Genomic DNA, 16,500 nt, shown 5'->3' on the forward strand with positions numbered 1-16,500 from the left:
ATGATTTCTGTCTCTTTGATTTCTCTTAGCATATTTTGCTTAGTATACTCAGATATTTTTCTTTAGTCAATTTGAATTTTTTTTTTTCCAGAAAGTTACTCATTTTATTAAAAATTTTCAGGCCAGGCACGGTTGCTCAGGTTTGTAATCCCAGCACTTTGGGAGGCTGAGGTGGGGGGATCACTTGAGGTCAGGAGTTCAAGACCAGCCTGGCCAATATGGTGGCTACCCCATCTCTACTAAAAATTAAAAAAATTAGCTTGGAGTGGTGGTGCGTGCTTGGAATCCCAGCTCCTGGGGAGGCCGAGGCAGTAGAATCACTTGAGCCCGGGAGGCAGAGGTTGCAGTGAGCCAAGATCATGCCACTACACCCCAGCCTGGGTGACACAGTGAGACTCTGTCTCAAAAAAAATAAAATAAAATTTCTTAGCATGGAAGTATTTACGATATTCTCTTCATCTGGCCTTATAACCCCTTTAGCACTTTTAGTTTTCATTATCCCAGTTTCTCTTTTATTACATTTTTACAGATGATATACGCCATTGTTTGTATATGGCTGGGAAGATTCCCAAAGTACTAGCTTTGGAATTTATTTATCAGTTTAGTACTACTATCTTCTGCCATAATTAAGATCTTGTTTCTGTATATTTATAAGGATGATTTGCTTGGTGGTGGTGTTTAAGCAAAGTTTGCTCAGATCATTCTTTTTTTACTATTATTGTTTATAATAAAATAATTGAAGGTTGTTGGTATTGATTTGCAGGTCCTCAATGCTGAGATTTTACAAGTTGATTTACTTTCCTCTTTGACACATTTCTTCCATGGGATTGTGACTTATAAATTTCAAAATCTTTAGTGTCAGAGGGGACACATACATGTGCATGCATATGTGTGATTAATCTCCAGCTTCTTTACATTGTACCCTCTGATAGATAGGGTGACCTATGTTCCAATTTTCTCGGGACTCTCCCAGGTTACACTTTATGGAGAAACAAAATTTCCCTGGATTTCTCGGGGCTCCTGTAAAAGCCCCAGCTTTCCGACTGTCCTCACAGGTCACAAGTATGAAATCTGTAGCTATTTGTCTAGTTGACGTATTTGATTATTTAAGTACAACACAACTTCTCTTATCTCCCCAAGAGGGCCAAATGTGGTGGCCCGAGCTAGGTCCCTAGGTTAAGCCCCCAAGGTAACAAAAAGACTGGAGAAGCTGCCTGTCTAGGTATTCACATCTCAAGGACAAGGAAGCCTCAGAACTTGCAGAACTCTGTCTAAAAGCCAGAGGTGGGCAATCCCAGCTACTTAAGAGGCCAAGGGGGAGGATCACTGGAGCCCAGGAGGTGGAGTCCAGCCTGAGCAACTTAACGAGACTCCAGTCTCAAACAAACAAACAAAACCCAGCTGATACACACACACACACACACACACACACACACACACACACAGGAGGCTAGCAGGCTCCAGGAGATTTTATTTACATACCAAAAGGCCCAGTATTTCCAAGGATACTCTTTTAGGAAGGAAGGCAACAGCTGCCTCCTTCCCATCCACAAGCAGGGAAAGTCATTTCCCCATTCCTCACCTATGGAGTGTCCTCCTCCCATCGGCTTGCATCACGTCCCCCAGGGGACAGGCCTGGGATGAGGCAGTGCCAGTGCACTGATGATTTATGGCAAGGTGTTCAATAAGAACTCTTGTCTGTGAGCCAGAGGCACCTCACGTATACTGTATTAGTTTGCTGTGGCTGCCATAACAAGGTACCACAAACTGGGTAACTTAAAACTACAGAAATGTATTCTCTCAAAGCTCTGGAGGCCAGAAGTCCAAAATCAAAGTGTCAGCAGAGCCATGTTCCCTCCAAGGATCCAGGGAAGGATCCTTCCTTGCCTCTTCCCACTTTTGGGGGTTTCCAGCAATCCTTGGTGTCCCTTAGCTTATGGCAACCTAACTTCATGCCCTGCCTTCCCCTTCATGTGGCAGTCTCTGCTCTGTGTGTATCTGTGTGCAAGTTTCCCTCCTACAAGGACAGCTGTCATTGGGTTAGGGCCTACCCTAGTCCAAGAGGACCTCATCGTACCTTGATTACATCTGCAAAGACCCTGTTTCCAAATAAAGTCATATTCACAGGTTGAGTGGGTGTGAATTTGGGGGAAAACTTTTCAACCCAATAAATACACACATTCACAAAAAAAAAATACTTTTTTTTTTTTTTTTGAGACAGGGTCTTGCTTTGTCACCCAGGCTGGAGTGCAGTGGTGAGATCATGGCTCACTGTAGCTTTGACCTCCTGGGCTTAAACAATCCTCCCACCTCAGCACCCCCAAGTAGCTGGGACTATAGGTGCATACCACCATGCTCAGCTAATTTTTGTATTGTTTTGTAGAGAGAGGTTTTCGCCATGTTGCCCAGGCCGGTCTGGAATGCCTTAGCTCAAACAATCTACCCGCCTTGTCCTCCCAAAGTGCTGGGATTATAGGTGTGAGCCACTGTGCATGGTCCTAACGAAGAAATATTCAAAACCCAACACACATGTCATCTGAGCATAATTATTAATAACGCCCCTTTCACTCTCAAACGTGTTCCAGTTTGGATGATAAATGGTGTGGTCCCTGACTGATAGAAACTCATAGTGTTGGACAGTATCCAATTCTCCTCTACTTCTTCCTGTCGTTTGAAAGTTATGCGTGGTCATTTGACTGGTTTTAGCCAATGGAATGTGACAAGGAGTGGCATTTGTGATGCCACCTTTAATTGCCAGTGCTCAGCTCTTCGGTCCCCTCTATATTATCAAATCAAATCCAGCATGAACCAAAATAATGATATATCATAACCAAGTAGAGCTTATCCCAAGAATGCAAGGATATTTTAACATTGATAAATCTATTTAATGTAGGCCGGGCACAGTGGTTCATACCTGTAATCCCAGCACTTTGGGAGGCCAAGGCAGGCAAATCACTTGAGATCAGGAGTTCAAGACCAGCCTGACCAACATGGTGAAACCCCATCTCCACCAAAAATATAAAAATTAGCCGAGCATGGTGACGCACGCTTGTAATCCCAGCTACTCAGAAGGCCGAGGCATGAGAATCGCTTGTACCCGAGAGGCGGAGGTTGCAGTGTGCTGAGATCATGCCATTGCATACTCCAGCCTAGGTGACAGAGTGAGACTCCGTCTCAAAAAAAAAGCACGTATCACCACATGTACATTACACACAACCTAGGAATTCAAATATTGGCAGAGTTAGACACATAAAACAATGGAATGAAATAGAAATTCTTGGAGCAAGTACATTAGAAACTGAGATCTCTATCTCACCTGTGCAAGCACACATTCCTCATGCAGTAAAGGCATAAACATGAAAAATGCTTTAATAGCGTAAGAGCACGTTTTACAAAACTGGGGTACAAAAGACCTTCTTAAGCAAGATTAAGCACAGAAATGATAGAAGATAATTGACTATACAGAAATTTAAAACTTCCATATAACAAAAGATCCCAAACGAAGTATAAAGATGAGAGAATCAGGTATATGCACTATGTCTATACAGGGTTTATATTCAGAGTCTACGTTTACTTTAACTCTGATGAATCAATTTTTTTTTTTTTGAAATGGAGTCTCGCTCTGTCGCCCAGGCTGGAGTGTGGTGGCGCGATCTCAGCTCACTGCAAGCTCTGCCTCCCAGGTTCACACCATTCTCCTGCCTCAGCCTCCCGAGTAGTTGGGACTACAGGTGCCCGCTACCATACCTGGCTATTTTTTTTGTATTTTTACAGGGTTTCACTGTGTCAGCCAGAATGGTCTCGATCTCCTGACCTCGTGATCCACCCACCTCAGCCTCCCAAAGTACTGGGATTACAGGCGTGAGCCACTGTGCCCAGCCAAGAGGGAGATCTTTCTGATACGCCTTCATGTACAGTATTTTCTTCCTAGCAGTTATGTCTATTTAAAGTCATCATTTTACAATGCATTGGCTGATCTCCGCTCCGTACCCCACCACGACAGAGGCTCCCTTTTGCCTCAGCCTTCTTAGTCTCCTCAGCTCCTAGGACCATGCCTGGGGTGTCTGAACTCTCCAAAAATATTTTCTGAGTAAATGAAATGAAGGTTTTATACCCTTTGGGAAAATGAAATCGAATTCTTCCTCAGAAAAAAAGGACCACTAAGGAGAAAATGTGGGCTGTTCTGAGAATTTGAATTTTATTTGCGGTTTAGTCAACAATGGGTAATGAAGCCACTCTTTGAATTAGGAGACTATAAAGTTATAATTGTTGTGGAGATGGGTGGGGATGGAGGGAGGCTGGAATCTTGTGAAGTCACATGTCACCTGCGTTAACCAGATCTCAAGGGACAGGAGCAGACGGAATTCTATGTGGGCATGATAGCATCTACCACTTTTCCAAGAAAAGGCCCGGGCTGCGTGCCCCTTCTGCCCATAGCATATCCTCCAGCATAAGGGATATGAATCAGGAGGCCTAGAGTTCCCCCAGTATTGTAAATTCCCCCAAATGGCATGTGCATTGTTCTGGGGAGTCACTCTGTAATGTAGCTTTCATCAGAATCTCAAAAGGGCCTAAAACCAAAAGAAGGCTAAGACGCATCAGTCTAACTGCTTATTGCTAAGGTAGTACAATTCAGTAAAGGAGGCCAGCCCTCCATGTGGTTGGATTTTTCTTTCTGTATTTTCCCTGGAGCTAATTCATAGATGGCTCCAACTCTCATTAGGACGCTTGTCCTCTGTAGCCAAGAGGGTGGGGAACAGTACAGGGGCATACAAAATGCCAACTTCCTCCCTTGTCCTAAGAGTCCACCACCCTGCCTCACTCACAGCTAATGAACCCCCTTATAGTCCAGTCAAGGAAAGCACCCCCTCTTCCTCCAATGCGACACACACATCCTGTCACGGCCCCTCCCTCCCCAGCTCTGGGTCCTCTCACTTAGGGGAAGACTTCCCATCCTCATCATTACCCCATTACCTCCCTCTCCTGGGGAACCCCGTTGCTCTTTGGCATACTAACCCGTTCTAGCAGCTCCCATCACTTAGAAACAACTGTCCTGACCCCACACCCACATCACTTCATGATAAAACTTATTTAACATCTGTCGGCCGGGCGCGGTGGCTCAAGCCTGTAATCCCAGCACTTTGGGAGGCCGAGACGGGCGGATCACAAGGTCAGGAGATCGAGACCATCCTGGCTAACACAGTGAAACCCCGTCTCTACTAAAAATACAAAAACTAGCCGGGCGAGGTGGCGGGCTCCTGTAGTCCCAGCTACTCAGGAGGCTGAGGCAGGAGAATGGCGTAAACCCGAGAGGCGGAGCTTGCAGTGAGCTGAGATCCGGCCACTGCACTCCAGTCCGGGCGACAGAGCGAGACTCCGCCTCAAAAAAAAAAAACAAAAAACAAAAAAAAAACATCTGTCTACACTTGCATCTTCACTACCCTAGGAGAGGAAAAATTTCTTTTCCCGCCACCTTCCTAGGTTTTTCAGCTGGGGCCCTACAAATTAGACTGAAAAAAGACAGATGAACAAGAGAAAAACAAACAGAAGTTTATTAACATATGCACTGTGCAGACACACCAGACTCAAAGATGAGTTAACCAAAAGGAACAGTTATGTAGCATCTTTTTTTTTTTTTTTTTTTTTTTTTTGAGATGGAGTCTCCGTCGCCAGGCTGGAGTGCAGTGGCACAATCTCGGCTCACTGCAACCTCCGCCTCCCAGATTCAAGTGATTCTCCTGCCTCAGCCTCCTGAGTAGCTGGGACTACAGGCATGTGCCAGCACTCCCAGCTAATTTTTGTATTTTTAGTAGAGACAGGGTTTCACCTTGTTAACCAGGATGGCCTCAATCTCTTGACTTTGTTATCCACCTGCCTCGGCCTCTCAAAGTGTTGGGATTACAGGCCTGAGCCACCGCGCCCGGTCGGTTATGTAGCATCCTAACAAGGAATAGTACACTAGCAGAGAAGTCACAAGGCCAAGGCCAAGGCCAAGGACTGAGTTTTCAAGGAGCGGCAAACTGCGGAAAGGCAAATATATGGGGAGACCAAGGGGACGATACGGGTGGTTAGCAAGGTTTGTTATGTGGGTTCCTCTGGTGCTGTCTCCAGGCTGCCAAGAGTTTGAAGTTGTCTCCTGTGATTAACAATGAACTTTTGTCCTTCCTGGTTGAGAGGGAAGGAGGGCACCTTTACCAATTTCTGTCCTTCTTTTAGGCAAATAGGGGGAGGAGAGGGAGATCTTCTGTCTGCTGTTTCTCAATTGCCTTCAGTCCAAAACAGTCCTTATGACAAAGTGGAATATTTTGGGGTGGCATATTCTGCCAACTCTAACTTCTCTAACAAACTCTTCAGTTAGGCTTCCAGCTCAACCACTCCTGAAACCACTCCTCTCGCCGGCCTACCTGTGGCAAATCCAGTGAATGCCTCAGCCTCCTTATCCCATTGGACCGAGATGACCCTCCCCATGCTTTGAAACCTTCTGGTCATTTGGCTCCTCTCTCTCCTCCCCTCCCAGCTTTCCTGACTCCCTGGCCAGCCAAATTCTCCACTCTGCTGCTAGGCATCGCTCCACCAGAGCCCTGTGGGTCATCAGCAGGTGGAATGAGGAGCCTGTTTGATGACAGCATTTAAGCCCCCCTTTTCTCTTCCCCTCTGCCCCACATCTGGACAAGCTACTGTGGGGACCCACTAGGAACCTTAGAGTTAGCATGAAGATTATTTTATTGCTGAAGACATTGGCGATTCAACAGATGCAGAAAGAAGTTGGAACACTCCTTATCTGAGTAATATTAAGCAGAAACTTTAAAAGGGAGGCTGCCATAAATTCCCCTTAGGGCAGTTTCTACTCACAAGAAGAAGATTGAGACCCTATCATAAAAGTTTCATGGCCCTGAGGAAGAGGGGAAAGACCACTCATACCTGCATAAACAAATATTATTAGAAACTTTTTTTCCTCTTTGTTCTCCTAAAAACCCTTTTGTCTTTCCTAAAGAAACCTATTTGCTCTTCCCAATTCCCATAAAAGCCTTTCTCTCCACTCCTTTTTCCCTTCTAAGTTAGGTTTGTAAGCCATTAACTTTAATTTAGCAAGCTAGCTGCTGCTTTTGTTTTCTAACATATACATACAAATAAACCTTTTTTCTCCTGTTAGTCTTTCTTTTGTCAGCTTAATTCACAGGCCCCAGGGATTGCACTTAAGAGGATAGAGGAAGTCTCCCCTCCACACACACACTGATGAGAAATAATGCTCCCTCCTTTGGTCCCAGCAGGAGAGTCAACCACACAAGCCCTTGCCTGTATATGGAAACCTTAACCACTTCACCCTGACCACAGTAAAACCCCAAGCCAGGATCCCTTCCTGTCTCGAGCCATTTGGGACCTGCTTGGGAGGCCTGTCCCACTCTCCCAGAGACGGCCATCATCTGAGTAATAAGCCTTTTCTTTCATACCCTCTTGTGTGTGTGGCGCCACCAGCCTCAATATCAGGACTTAGCATTCAGGGGGTTCCCTCCACTTTTGCAGGGACCATAACAGCCCATTGAAATCTCCTCTAGTTGTACTACCTCCTTTGCTAATTTCATCCAGTCCTGTGACTTTATGACTTTTCTTGCAGAAGGTATGGTTAATCAAATTATTACATCTGGATTATCATAGTACATGTAGATATTCTTAAAGTACATAGATTCTTATATTTTATGTACAGATTGTTATACTAGATTAGATCTGCTATCCAATATGGACTTCATTTATTTATTATTTATTTTTTGTTCTTTTGCGAGGGAGTCTTTCTGTCCTCAGGTTGCAGAGTGCAGCTGTGCAATCTTGGCTCACTGCAACCTCTGTCTCCCGGGTTCAAGCAATTCTCCTGCCTCAGCCTCCTGAGTATATGGGACTATAAGTGTGCTGTACCACACCTGGCTAATTTCTGTATTTTTAGTAGAGATGGGGTTTCCACCATGTTCGCCAGGCTGGTCTCGAACTCCTGACCTCAAGTGATCTACCCACCCTGGTCTCCCAGAGTGCTGGGATTACAGGCGTAAGCCACCATGCCCGGCCTACACTATGGACTTTAAATAACACCTACCTGCTACCAAATTCAAAATCAACCCAGAATCCTCCCCCAAACTCCAAACCCAAATTTCTATTCCTTACTCACTATTTCAATACCTGAGTCATCTCAAAGTTTAAGCTAAAACAGAATTCTTCACTTGCCCTCTGCCTCAATCCCAGTAAATGGCACATTTACCAAATTTCAAACCAAAGCCCAAGAATTCATCTTTGTTTCTTCCTTCTCTTCATGCACCACATCCAGTTCTTGAGCAAGACCTTCAAGGTACCTCCATGTAGCCTTTGTGCCTGTTCCCTTTTCCATTCAGCAGCCACCGTGCTGATCCAGGACACCTTCAACTCCTGCTTGATGGCCACAGAGCTTCTGCTCCACTCCTGCCCCTCAGTGGGGTGCAGTCCTGGAGGTGGAGGAAATGTAAGCAAGATATAGATTAGGTTCCTAGTGTATAGTAGATCTAATCTAGTATAACAATCTATACATAACATATAAGAATCTATGTCCCATGAGAATATTTACCTGTATTGTGATGATCTAGATGTAATCCTAGATTAGCTTGCTCCTTGCACGCTGCCCCTGACGCCGGAATGGAATCCCAGGAGGCCACCTGCCTCCTCACCTGGTCTCTGCCTGAGCTCAGCCAGCTTGTGGTCCCGCCTCTCCTCTGGGCACCTTCAGCCCGTCCTACGTGCGGGAGGCTCCCTCCTCCTCACAACCTTAAAACTCCTGTACACTGCCCCTCCTCAAACACACCCCCCTCACCCTCCCGTCTCAAGCTTCGAGCTCCGCGTCTGAATCACCTTGTTTCCCGGGCCCTGGTGAGCTTCACTCTTCCCCAGGTGTCCCCTGTCATTGGACCACTTTCCCAAGACGCCACACAGAACCTCGCGGAGCTGCTGTACACACTTGCTTGTCAGAAGAGGAAATGCTGGTGTACCAATTCCTAGCACAGAGCTAGGAATTGGCACCAAATAATTATTTCTTGAAGTCATGGATGACTAAATGAATGAATAAATTAGTTAATCTCATATCCTAGAACAGGGTTCTGTAAGCCAACAGTTCTGGATATGTGAATTTAAAAAAGAAAATAGTGGCCAGGCGCGGTGGCTAACGCCTGTAATCCCAGCACTTTGGGAGGCCAAGGCGGGTGGATCACGAAGTAAGGAGATGGAGACCATCCTGGCTAACACGGGTAAACCCCGTCTCTACTAATACAAAAATTTAGCTGGGCGTGCCGGGCGCCTGTAGTCCCAGCCACTAGGAGGCTCAGGCAGGAGAATGGCGTGAACCCGGGAGGCGGAGCTTGCAATGAGCCGAGATCGCGCCACTGCACTCCAGCCTGGGCAACAGAGCCAGACTCCGTCTCAAAAAGAAAGAAAAAATATTTAGGCCAGGCGCGGTGACTCATGCCTGTAATCCTAGCACTTTGGGAGGCCAAGGCAGGCAGATCACCAGAGGTCAGGAGTTCGAGATCTGTCTGGCCAACTCGGTGAAACCCCGTCTCTACTAAAAATACAAAAACTAGCCAGGTGTGGTGGCAGGCACCTGTAGGCCCAGCTACTGGGGAGGCTGAGGCAGGACAATCCCTTGAACCCGGGAGGTGAAGGTAGCAGTGAGCAGAGATCGTACCACTGCACTCCAGCATGAGGGACAGAGCAAGACTCTCTCTCAAATAAATAAATAAATAAATTAAATAATTAAAAAATATTTAAATACAAATTTACGAAGAGCAGAAAAAAATAAAGATATTCATTTTCTGGGTGGGAAAAATGTTTAAGCTTAATATAAATTGAAAAAATTACACAGTAGAAAGTCAATACTGGAGACTGCATTGAAAATTTTAAAAACGTAAAATTAAAAACAATTTTTATGTTTAAAATTAAATATGACAGGGAGTGTGTAGCAAACGTAAGAGGTTATAACCTTAACATTAATGATTTGTGCACATTGGTTAAGGCAAACATAACCCTGAAGTTTAGTGAGGGCAGTAAACATAAACAAACTATTTACAAATAAAATTAAAGAGAAACTATATTCTACCATACTATAAATCAAATGAAAATTAAAACAATAATAATCTCCATTTTGCGTGCGGAATTTGAAAAAGGTTACATATATGAATATCCATATTCAATGGCTAGACTGAAATGTAACTGCTAAAGGGAAGATAATTTGGTATAATTCTGTGATTAAAAGAAAATACCTTAAAATGATGTTGTGATCATTAACCCACTAATCCTACTTCTCTGAATTGATCCTTAAATAATCTGAAAAGACAGAAAAACTTAATGTACAAAATTTTATCTTTATTACTTAAACAATTTAAGAATTTTCCTTAGACACAATTTAAGATATTATTAGGGGCCAGGCGTGGTGGCTCAAGCCTGTAATCCCAGCACTTTGGGAGGCCAAGACGGGCGGATCACAAGGTCAGGAGATCGAGACCATCCTGGTTAACACGGTGAAACCCCGTCTCTACTAAAAAATACAAAAAACTAGCCAGGCAAGGTGGCAGGCGCCTGTAGTCCCAGTTACTCGGGAGGCTGAGACAGGAGAATGGTGTAAACCCAGGAGGTGGAGCTTGCAGTGAGCTGAGATCCGGCCACTGCACTCCAGCCTGGGCGACAGAGCGAGACTCCGTCTCAAAAAAAAAAAAAAAAAAGAAACAATTTAAGATATTATTAGAGTAATAGTTGAGTCAAATTAGCTCATTTATATGGTAGACTGAAATATAACCATTAAAACATTTATAAAACCTGTGTAATAACATGAGAAAAATCCTATAATATAAAAGATAAAAGAAAAACAATGAGCTTATACACACATATACACTCACACATATACCTATATTCACAGTTGTATATTAAAATTTTAAAAATGTATAAACAATGACAAAGAAACACTGAGTGCCTTATCTAAGTATTTATAATTCCTGGTAACCTTGCAGGTTACAAATAAAGTAAATTATAATGTCATAAACACCTGTGCATTCGCCAAATTCAAAAGCAATCCATTCATGGCCATGAGTGGTGGCTCAAGCCTGTAATCCCAGCACTTTGGGAGGCCAAGGTGGGCAGATCACCTGAGATAAGGAGTTCGGGACCAGCCTGGTCAATATGGTGAAACCCCATCTGTACTAAAAAAAATAATAATAATACAAAAAAATACAAAAATTAGCCAAGTGTGGTAGCTGGCGCCAGTAATCCCAGCTACTCAGGAGGCTGAGGCAGGAGAATTGCTTGAACCCAGGAGGCGGAATTTGCAGTGAGCCGAGATCACGCCACTGCACTCCAGCCTGGGAGACAGGAAGATTCTGTCTGAAAAACAAACAAACAAAATCAATCCACTCAAAATCCCTCATATCTGAATCCTTCTGTTTATTCCCAAGTCACCCTCACTCACTCAACCCTACTCTCTGACTGATTTCGGGGGCTGTGGGCATCCAATGACACAATGTAATTATAAAGTATGCCAAATATTAAGTCAAAATTGGAAATGAGGCTAGGCACAGTGGCATGCACCTGTAGACTCAGCTACTTGGGAGGCTGAAGTAGGAGGGCTGCTTGAGCCCAGGAGTTTGAGTCTAGCCTGAGCATCATAATGAGACACCAGTCTCTAAAAAGCAATTTTTAAAACATAAACCTGGAAATCATAAACATAATGCATTGTTTCTCACATTGAAATGCTGCTCAAATTAGAGTAAAGCTATTGGGAAAGGATTGAGTCCCCTCTGCCCCGAAAAGGATCATTTAACAATTAAAGAGAAGAAAACAAAGACAAATGAAAATGATGCGAGGTTCAATAGGAGAACTTGATTAAAAGTAGACCTTTGTATTGTTTCAGCTAGCCTTTGATGGCTAGGCAGTCACATTTGAACGTAAAGTGAAAAAATGCCCTCAGCCAAGTTTGCAGGGAATGCTTTGTGATTCTAGCAAGGTGGGTCTCTGGTGAGGCTGGACCAGAAATAATAATACAGTGAGAAGCAACCAAGAGCCCACTTGGGGTCAGTGATGGGTTTCCGGAATGGCATGTTGAGGAACCTGGGCTTTGTTCTCCATTCAAGGAAGTGTCAAAGGCCGTTTAACCAAGAGCACAGTGCCCTCAGATCCGTGGTTTAGGAGGGAAGCCCGGGGTTGCGGGCAGCGGGGACGAGAGGAAGTGCCTGCAGGTATGAAAGCCACAAAGAAGAAGTGTGTCTTTTAAGTTTCCTTGGTCTCCCTGACCTGAGGACCAGAGGATTCCTAAGCAACTCTCTGAATTAGATTTCTGCCAATGGCCCCTGAAAAAGCTCATTTTAGCTCATTCCACTGAGTGCTCTGCCCCGCAGTAGTAACTGTGGATCATCAGTGGCCACAACGACTGCCCACAGAAGCTGGGTTGCCGAGGAAACGGCCTAGTACTTGCTCCTTAATTCCTGGCTTCAGTGTAACTGTTGAGCTGACGTCATACCAAATCAAGAATGGTAGCAATGAATGGGGTGGCCTACCTCAAACAGCCAGGTGAGTCGTGGCCCAGAAACAAAGGTCAGGAGGGAGCCAGGGAGCCAGAATCCCTGCATCCCTGCTCCTCTGCTGTGTGATTGCTGCTGCTATTCTTCCTGGAAGATGAACCGACACATTTGGTTGGAAAGGGCTTCCAGAAAAGATCCTACCTTCCTCAGAGTGTGGCTGAGTGATCAATCAATTCCAAGAGTATCCAGTTTAGATATGATTTGAAGGAAACTCACCTGTCATTTCATGTGAACATAGCAATTATGATAATAGATGTACATGGAGACAAACACACACGCAGACACACACACACACACACACATACTCAGAGAGAGCCAGCAGCCCAGGCAGTATATGCAGTGTACACCAAAGCATGGTCAATGATCAGTAATTACCTATAGATTAAAGCTGATTTTACTTTCTTGCTTCTCTACTATTTCTCTACATTTTTTACATGACCATGCATCAACTTTTGCAATAGGAAAAATATAAAAAGTTTATTTTTGGCTGGGCGTGGTGGCTCACGCCTGTAATCCCAGCACTTTGGGAGGCCGAAGTGGGCTGATCACCTGAGGTCGGGAGTTTGAGACCAGCCTGACCAACATAGAGAAACCCCACCTCTACTAAAAATACAAAATTAGCTGGGCTGTGGTAGCACATGCCTATAATCCCAGCTACTCGGGAGGCTGAGGCAGGACAATCGCTTGAACCCGGGAGGTGGAGATTGCGGTGAGCCAGGATCTCGCCATTGCACTCCAACCTGGGCAACAAGAGCAAAACTCCGACTCAAAAAAAAACAAAAGGGCCGGGCGCGGTGGCTCATGCCTGTAATCCCAGCACTTTGGGAGGCCGAGGTGGGCAGATCACGAGGTCAGGAGATCGAGACCATCTTGGCTAACACAGTTAAACCCCCATCTCTGCTAAAAATACAAAAAATTATCCGGGCATGGTGGCAGGCACCTGTAGTCCAGCTGTTCGGGAGGCTGAGGCAGGAGAATGGCGTGAACCCGGAAGGTGGAGCTTGCAGTGAGCCAAGATTGCACCACTGCACTCTAGCCTGGGTGACAGGGCGAGACTCCATCCCCCCCAAAAAAAAAAAAAAAAAAAAAAAGTTTATTTTCATTTAACTAAAAAAGGAGAGTGGTCTGGCCATGAGTTCGTGCCTTTCAGGTGCCTGCTCAGAGGATGAGTCAAGAGTCAGGAATTTCGGAGGGGACCGCTATCAACTATCAGTGGGGGAAACCTGTAGTTCAAATGGCCTTAGGTGTTAGGTCTCCCTAAGTTTCTACCCTCCCTCCCTAAGCCACCCCCAATGTCCCCATTTTATGTTTCTTTAAATTTATTATTATAATTATTACTTTTAGAGGCAGAGTCTTCCAGGTGGAATTTGCTCTTCCAGGTGGCTTTCTTCTGGAAAGTCCATAGGCTGAAATGGAAGGATTCTCAGTGTTGGCAGCCTGAGAGCAGCCACACAGGAAAACTGTTCACAGCACGGAGCAGAGAGCAGCCCGTGGAAGGGCAGGCAGGGCTCCATCTGCAGAAGCAAGGAAGGAAAGAATGGGGAAAGGGGCTGTCAGAAAAGGAAGGTAAAGAAGAGAAAAACCAAGAAGCAGAAAGGGCAACCAAGCTTATGAAGCTTTACTACAGGGCAGCCAGATCTCAACTAGTATTAGAGTTCTTTTAATACTTAAAAAAAAAAAAAAGAAAGAAAGAAAGAAAGAAAGAAAACTGAGTATACAGTGAGTTGCAGAGAAATACAGCCCCTAGCAACACACATATATAAGAGATAGCAGGCCATAATAGGGAAAGCACAGAGCCAAGGCAGAGAGCACGCCACTCCCGGCCAAAAACAATTTCAAACCCACCCTGCTGAGAAATTGCTGGTCAGCTACTCTTCCTGACCCAGCACATTTGTAGTTCTAGCTACTATTTAATTTCATCCTCAAGAGGTTCATAATAGTGGCAAAGAGTGGAAACAAGAAAACAGAGAAATTTAAATCACCAAGCCCTGTCCTTCTTTAAAGTGGCATTGAATGCGTTTAACTCTGTTTATTCCTGGAATCCAGTGATAGCCATATTACAGGGATTTAAACAAAACAGCAATAAACTATGAACCCATAAAGATGAAGAAAACAAGAGCAACAACAACAACAACAAACTTTGAAGCTAGAAAGCAATTAGATGAGTGAAAATGACTCATCAGGCTTATGAGGGCCAAATCCAAGATCAAAAGGAAAGCTGGAAATTAGGGAAATCACAAGCATCCCACTTGTGACACCCGATTTCCCAAAAGTTCCCAGATGAGGGAAGAGTGGGGAGTCACATGAGGGGGGCTCTTGTGAAAGGGGTTTGAGAAGCAGGTAGATCCTGAGATGCCCTCACCTTTCACCTGCTGGAGCTTGCCACCTGTCAGGGAGAAACTTGGATGTTCACTTGGTGGAAAGAGTTCTCAACAGAGAGCAACGTCGAAGGTCTTGAGAAGTGCATCAAAACAGAAGGACCAAGTAACTGTCAGCACACAGCTTACTGAACACAAAGATACCCAGCCCACTTCAACCCCTAGGCTTTCAGATCTATTGATGTCAAACATTTAGTGTCCAGACAGAAAACTAGAATTTTCTTTTTTTTTTTTTTCCACATTTAACAAGATTCTTCCACTTTAATGCATAAAAGCCTTTGAAATCAGTGTCAATCAGGAAAATTCATGTTAGAAAAAGTTGGAATGAGAGCTAATATTCTATATTCAGAACATCTGAGAAAGCATTTTTGACTATTACAAAAGTTTATTTAACAAAAAGCCTACTATGAAAATGTATATGACCTAATTTTTACATCATAGTAAAACAGGCCCTATGGAGAGAGAACATGGGTTTCTCTGTTGAACAGCCATTATTTACACTCGTTCCAAGGCTTCTAATATCATGATAGTATTTCCTCGTATTACCACCATTCCAATATTGTTCTGTTGCCCACTAGTCACCATCTCCACACATTCATCTATCACAAGGTTCATAAAGGGATCAAATCCCCGCAATATTCCTTGGACATGTCTGCCACCATTTAATGTCAATGATAACTTCTTGTCCATACATTTTTTCAACTCAGGAGGGTGAGCTTTGCTCATGGCGTATGCTCCGCGGGCTCACAGACACCTTGAAACAGAATGCACGGCTTCCCTCAGGCTCCCGCGGTAGGCCCGGCCTCTTGCGTTTGGCGTCATCGACCTAGTTAGCCCTCTTTTCTTATTTTCTTTTCTTTTTTTGCTTTTTTCTGAGGGGCGAGGGGGATGGGGACAGAATCTCGCTCTGTCACCTAGGCTGGAATGAAATGGTGCCTCTCGGCTCACTGCAACCTCTGCCTCCTGGGTTCAAGCGATTCTCCTGCCTCAGCCTTCCGAGTAGCTGGGATTACAGGCGCCCGCCACCACACCCACCACCAATTTTTGAATTTTTAGTAGAGATAGGGTTTTGCCATGTTGGCCAGGCTGGTCTCCTGGCTGCAAGTGATCCGCCCGCCTCAGCCTCCCAAGGTGCTGGGATTACAGGCATGAGCCACTGTGCCCAGCCAAAATTAGAAGAATTTACAGAGAAGTATCTAACCTGCCTCAGGGAAAAAACCTAAAGATGCTGACCTCAGAGTTTCCCTAGCAGATAAAAGACCAACTTATGTTATTTTACAGTGAAGCTCAAAATCATGAAGCCCATCTAAATGCTCAGAGCTCCTAACACCTTTTTGTCCTCCTTTCTTAATCCAGGCAGCCAAAAATTACCAGAAGTTGGAGGAAAGCATCTAACATGGAAGAAAGGGACCAAACTAAGCAAACAAATGCACAAGCATCTGAAAACAACACAGAATAAACACAGATCGGCCGGGTGCGGTGGCTCAAGCCTGTAATCCCAGCACTTTGGTAGGCCAAGACGGGTGGATCACGAGGTCAGGAGA

General features: G+C 44.7%; 1 pseudogene; it reads right to left on the minus strand.

The window, feature by feature from the left end:
* Window positions 1-15,451: 15,451 nt before the first annotated feature.
* LOC115893860 lies at window positions 15,452-15,682 on the minus strand (annotated as a pseudogene).
* Between the last annotated feature and the right edge of the window lie 818 nt (window positions 15,683-16,500).

Source organism: Rhinopithecus roxellana, chromosome 16, assembly GCF_007565055.1.
Source record: "Rhinopithecus roxellana isolate Shanxi Qingling chromosome 16, ASM756505v1, whole genome shotgun sequence".
Lineage (NCBI taxonomy): Eukaryota > Metazoa > Chordata > Mammalia > Primates > Cercopithecidae > Rhinopithecus > Rhinopithecus roxellana.